At 41.7% G+C, this 6688-nt stretch overlaps 1 protein-coding gene across 2 annotated transcripts in view; it reads left to right on the forward strand.

Annotated features, from left to right (window-relative positions):
• Positions 1 to 6688, forward strand: part of GATAD2B (GATA zinc finger domain containing 2B) — a 53012-nt gene that overhangs the window by 31678 nt on the left and 14646 nt on the right. The gene's annotated exons all lie outside the window — the stretch shown is intronic.

The following is a 6688-nucleotide window of genomic DNA, read 5'->3' on the forward strand; positions in this document are numbered from 1 at the left end:
AAAAAAAATTAAAAAAAAATAAATAAATAAAGTGTCAGACTCTTGATTTCAGCTCAGGTCATGATCTCACGGTCATGCAGTCGACCCCCACATTGGACTCCAAGCTGGGTGTGGATCCTGTTTAAGATTCTCTCTCTCTCTCTCTCCCTTTGCACCCCCTACCCTGCCCCTTGCACGCGTTCTCTCTTGCACTCTCTCTCTCTCTCAAAAGATAAATAAAATAAAGCTGGGCATTTTTGTGCTATAATTGTTGGACATAATTAACTACTGTCTTCCTGGAACTCTCCTTTAGTTTATTGATGTGTCTGGTTTTCCTGGTTTTCCCCCAGCCCTCTGGCTATTTCTTAGTTTCCTCTGACCAACCAACCCTTAAATGTAAGTATTGCCTAAGGTTCTATCCTTGGCCCTCTTTTCGAGTGATTATATATTAATTTTTTTTCTGGGCAGTTTCACTTACTGCCCATACATTACTTCCATTACGTCTTCTACCTGTCCAAATATTTATCTCCCCTCTGGCCCAAGTGCTGGCTCTTCTGTTTGTTTGCCATGTATCCACCTGTTTTTTGGATATGTCCACCTTGATTCCACATGGCACTTCTTTTTTTTTTTTTTTTTTTTAACGTTTATTTATTTTTGAGACAGAGACAGAGCATGAATGGGGGAGGGTCAGAGAGAGAGAGGGAGACACAGAATCTGAAACAGGCTCCAGGCTCTGAGCTGTCAGCACAGAGCCCGATGCGGGGCTCCAACTCACGGACCGCGAGATCGTGCCCTGAGCCGAAGTCGGCCGCTTAACCAACTGAGCCACCCAGGCGCCCCCCACATGGCACTTCTGACAGTCTTCCATTAAGATATTTTCAGTTTAGGTAACAGAACAGAGAACCTAGCTTATACTGGCTTAAACATTAAGGGAATTTATTGGTCTGTGTAACTGGAATCCAGAAACTAGCTTCAGGGCAGTTTGATGTGGCGCAGCTGTGTGATTAGCTCCCATCTCGGTGTTCTGCTGTGCGCAGTGTCTGCTTTATCTGCAGGCTGCCTGCCTTCCCTCATGGTCACAAGATGGCTGCCAGCAGCAACATGCCAGGACTGCATATGTTCACACTCACATTCCGGAGAAGAGACTATAGGAGCTGGGGACTGAGATTTAAAAGTCAGGGATGAGTCCCAGACTTCTAACTTTTGCATCTAGATGAATTCAGTCCTCTTCATTGAAACATAAAGGCAGAGAAGATGGATTCCTGAGAACATCCAAATCCTTACTTCAGTTACATGCACGTCTGTCTCCTATTGGGTTGAAATTGTTAAAAGACAGTGACCTAATCCTTTTTCACCTCAATTCCTAACAACTTAACAGCTAACCCTATACCTGGCACATAGTATATATACATAGTATTTGTGGGGGGTGATAGACGGATATGCACATTCACGGATACCCAACCTTGCTTCTCAGAATTCTCCAGCTCTGGGGCGCCTGGGTGGCGCAGTCGGTTAAGCGTCCGACTTCAGCCAGGTCACGATCTCGCGGTCCGTGAGTTCGAGCCCCGCGTCGGGCTCTGGGCTGATGGCTCAGAGCCTGGAGCCTGTTTCCGATTCTGCCCCTCCCCCGTTCATGCTCTGTCTCTCTCTGTCCCAAAAATAAATAAACGTTGAAAAAAAAAAAAATTAAAAAAAAAAAAAAAAGAATTCTCCAGCTCTGATACATCCCTCTGTATAATGGATTCTTGAAGTGAGCTACACCTGCATTGGGATTCCAGATTCACTCTGTCTAAAGCTTTGCAGTCTTGGGATACTTGATTTAACATTTTCCCAGCTGTAAAGTAAGGCTAATACCACTTGCTTAGTAACTTGTTAAGGAAATTTAAATAACACATGGTAAGTGCCTAGCAGTGTGTTTGGCTTTTAAGTAGGTACTTAAGAAGATTAGCGTTATCATTAGCAGCCCAGAAGAAACAAACAAACAAAAAAACTGGGTACCCATTAAACGGCAAAATACAACATTTATTTTACAGGAAATTAACTTTTTACTTTATTTTAAGTGGGCTCCATGCTAAATGTGGGACTTGAGCTCACAACCCTGAGATTAAGCATTGCACTCTCCACTGACTGAGCCAGCCAGGCGCCCCTATTTTATAGAATTTTTGTTTGGCTTTTTGGAGAGGAATTTTTGTGTGACAAGTTTATATTGAATATTATTTTCACAGCTTTATGGAGTATAATTTAAGTTTATGGTTTAGTGATTTTTTTTTTTTTTTTTTTAGTAAGTATACAGAGTTGTAAAGCTATTATCACAATCCAGGTTTAGAACATTTCCATAACCCAAAAGGATCTCTTGTGCCATTTTTAATTTGTCTGTTACATTGGATTTTTTTTCATTGTGGCAAAATATACATAACACAAAATTTACCATTTCCCCCTTCTTTCCCTTTTTGTTTTCCTTTTCCTTTTTAATTTTTTCCCAAAATTTAACATTTTAACCATTTTTAACTATATAATTCAGTGGCTTAAAGTACATTCACATTGTTGTGAAACCATCACCACTGTCCATTTTATGAACTTTTTCTTCACCCCAGAGACTCTGTTCCTGTTATATCTTAGCTCCTCATTGCCCTTTTGCCACCCCCAGCCATGGGTAGTCTCTAATCTACTTTCTGTCTCTCTGAATTTGCCTATTCTAGGTACCTTATATAAATGGAACCATAAAATATCTGTCCGTCTGTATTTGGCTTACTTCACTTTGCATGATGTTTTCAAGATTCATTCATGTTTCATTGGATTTTGAGACAGGCCCAGCTATGAACACATAAAGTTGGAGCTTACAATAAGATCAGTAAAGTCAAGAATGGGCAAGGAAAATTTGGTCAGAGTTCTCAAACGATCTCTTGGGAAAGATTAATTACCTTGGACAATCAAATATCTGGTTCTGGTTTCTTCCAACTTTCAGTATATCCATTTATTTCATTAGAGTATGATAAAAGGGAATTACCTGAGCAGTATTCAACTGTTTGTATAACCGTTCGAGAAGCCAGGATAATGATGCCTTCCCAAACTCCATTCAACTCTAGGTTATCGAGTTTTGTTGCTTTGTCTTCTGATTTCAGTGCTCACAAATACAATTTGTCTCAAAACTTAGAACACAGTACCATATTAATTTGCATTTGTATATCTTGCTGTGTGCTTTTCTGGAGTATTTTTTGCATCTAGGTGTATGATCAGTTGAGTAACAGACTTTTCCCACCTACAACTCCCCATGAGATTCTTAGTGGTGCTCTCAATATGAGGTGTCCATCAAGTTACCTGGAACACTGTTACTGTGGAGTTAGAGCCTAAGTCTTGCTGTTCTGTAGTACTGAGCTTTCCAGTTTCCACCTGGGGGTATTTTTCAGAGGTATACCACTTTAGAAATAACACATACCATGGGGCGCCTGGGTGGCTCATTCGGTTGAGCACCAGACTCTTGATTTCAGTTCAGGTCATGATCTCACGGTTCCTGGGATCAAGCCCCAAGTCGGGCTCTGCAGCGGCAGCGTGGAGCCTGCTTGGGATTCTTTCTCTCCCTCTCTCTCTGCCCCTCCCCTGCTTGTGAGCACACACATGCACTCACTAAATAAACATCTCTCTCTTTCTCTAAATAATAAACATTAAACAAAAAAAGAAATAACACAGATCTTTAGGGGGACCTGTAGCTACAGAATGTCTGTATGTTCTATAACATGTCTGTCTGAAGCTGTTAGAACAAAGAGGATATGGAGAAGTTGGAACCCTCCCCCCCACGCTGCTGGCAGTGACACAGAATGGTGCTGCTGCTTTGGAAAGCAGCCTAACGCTTCTTAATGTTGAACAAAGAGCTGCCACAGGGCCCAACAGTTCATTCCTAAGTGTACACCCAAGAGAACTGAAAACACGTTCACACGAAAACTTGTACACAAAAGTTCACAGCAGCTTTGTTCATAATAGCAAAAAGGGGGGAAAATCAAATGTCCACCAACTGATAAGTGGATAAACAAGTAGATTATCATTTGGCCGTGAAAAGATACCAAGTACAAACACAGGCTTCAAACACGAATGAACCTTAAAAACATGATGCTCAATGAAGGAAGCCAGTCACAAAAGATCATATATTGTATGACTTCATTTATACGAAAAGTCCAAAACAGGCAAATTAGGAACAAAAAGTAAATTAGTTGGGGGCAGAGAGACTGTTAATGGATATGGGTTTTCTAGGGGGGAGATGATAAAAATGTTCTAATATTGATTGTGGCAGTGGTTACACAACTCTGAATCAAAACCACTGAAGTATGCACTTTAAAAAGGTGGATTATGTGATGTGTGAATTATGTCTCAATAAGCCTGAGCTTTTTTTTTTTTTTTTAATTTTTTTTTTCAACGTTTATTTATTTTGGGGACAGAGAAAGACAGAGCATGAATGGGGGAGGGGCAGAGAGAGAGGGAGACACAGAATCGGAAACAGGCTCCAGGCTCTGAGCCATCAGCCCAGAGCCTGACGCGGGGCTCGAACTCACGGACCGCGAGATCGTGACCTGGCTGAAGTCGGACGCTTAACCAACTGCGCCACCCAGGCGCCCCAAGCCTGAGCTTTTAAAAAGAATTATGGGCGCCTGGGTGGCTCAGTCGGTTAAGTGTCCTACTTTTGATTCAGGTCATGATCGCACTGTTTGAGCCCCACGTTGGGCTCCGTGCTGACAGCTCGGAGCCCGGAGCCTGCTTCGGATTCTGTGTCTCCCTCTCTCTCTGCCCTTACCCTGCTTGCGCTCTGTCACTGTCCCAAAAATAAATAAACATTAAAAAACGATTTTTTTAAGAGAGAATTAAGAAACGTTACTGAAAAACTCAGAGATCTAGCTTCTGATTTTTTTTTTCTGATCTCCAAAATGTCTGTTTCCTTTTGTTGAATACTCTTTTATTGGCTACTCTTCTTTTTTTTTTTTTTTTTTTTTTGTCATACCCAGAAAAGGATCAAATAGCTCTTATTTTACTCCTCACTGCAAGAAGGAAGACGCTTCAGAGGGCGCATGGGTGGCTCAGTCGGTTAGGCATCGGACTTCGGCTCAGGTTGTGATCTCACGGTTTGTGGGTTCGGGCCCCGCGTCCAGCTTTGTGCAGGCGGCTCAGAGCCTGGAGCCTGCTTCAGATTCTGTGTCTCCCCCTCTCTCTGCCCCTCCCATGCTCATGCTCTGTCTCTCAATAATAAATAAATGTTAAAAGAAAAAATCTAAAAAAAAAGGAAGATGCCTCAAGCACATACATATTTTTCTTTTCAAGAGCACCAGTTAACATTTATAGTCTTCTCTGTCCTGCTACTTAAGTCTGTGAATCATTGGGCCTCATGTCGTATCTTCAAGTATAGAGGAGGTCATATCCCCAGGGCATAGAAATTAAATTTTGTTGAGCATCTTCATGGGGTATCTTCAAGCCCCACGTCAGGCTCTGCTGGCAGTTCAGAGCCTGCTTGGGATTCTGTCTCCCTCTCTCTCTGTCCCTCCCCTGCTTGCTGTGTGTCTCTGTCTCAAATAAAAATAAAACTTAAAAAAAAAAAAAAACAGTTAAATTTTGTTGAGCACCTTCTAAGTACCCACTTTTACAGATAAGATTGAGATTTAGGGAGGTAAAGTAACTTATTAAATATTTGATCTTATAAATGTAATTAGCAGTTTGAGCCTATGTTTCTAGACTCAAAAAATTTTCTTTCCAGTGCCTCGTTGCTATTTCCTACCAGGAAAACAGCCCTGGATTTTATTTTTTTTTTTAATTTTTTTTTCAACGTTTATTTATTTTATTTTTGGGACAGAGAGAGACAGAGCATGAACGGGGGAGGGGCAGAGAGAGAGGGAGACACAGAATCGGAAACAAGCTCCAGGCTCTGAGCCATCAGCCCAGAGCCCGACACGGGGCTCGAACTCCCGGACCGCGAGATCGTGACCTCAGCCCTGGATTTTAAAGTGTGGAAGAAGTTCTGTATTTAGATTTTGTTAGTGAAAAAAATCAAAGTGAGAAGGGAAAATGATAATTTTCTTGCCTTTAAGCTGCATAAATAGAGAAAGTATTCCCTCCTATCAGCCTAAACACCTGAATCTTTCATTAAAGCCAGGTATCTTAAGATACTGACTCTATCTGTATAGCCTTGAGGCCGGTAACTGTAGGCCCTTCTGATTCTTGCTGCTTGCAGACAGTTGAGGCCGCCCGTTAAACGCTCTTTGTTTCGTTCAGCTTTCTCTTTTGTCTCCAATAAGATAAGTCAATGAAAGATATGCCTGAGTGGCCCGAGGAACTTCCCTGTCCATGAAAGAGGTCTTTTCCAGGAGAAGAATTTGGTGTGAGAGGTAAAACCAGTGCGGATGGTTTGAGCATACAGGCACCGCAAAGCAGTCACAAAAGAATGTTTATTTTCTGAGAGATGTAGGCTCTTAATGGACCATCCAGGTGAGTAGAGCGGTGATATAGTCAGGACCTCAACAACTAGAAAACACTTGAGGCTTACTTTCCACTGCTGAAGTTGAGTGGAGAAATCTCCTTTAATACAGGTGTTCTGGGAAAATGGAGTGTTGATATTTACCTCAGTGATTTTTTTTGTTGTTGTTTTTAATTTTTTTTAATGGTTTTATTTAATTTTTAGAGAGGTAGAGTGTGAGCAGGGAAGGAGCAGACAGAGAGGGAGACAGAACCCGAA

The sequence above is a fragment of the Herpailurus yagouaroundi genome, unplaced genomic scaffold (genome assembly GCF_014898765.1).
Source record: "Herpailurus yagouaroundi ecotype Mexico unplaced genomic scaffold, PumYag 207, whole genome shotgun sequence".
Taxonomy (NCBI): domain Eukaryota; kingdom Metazoa; phylum Chordata; class Mammalia; order Carnivora; family Felidae; genus Herpailurus; species Herpailurus yagouaroundi.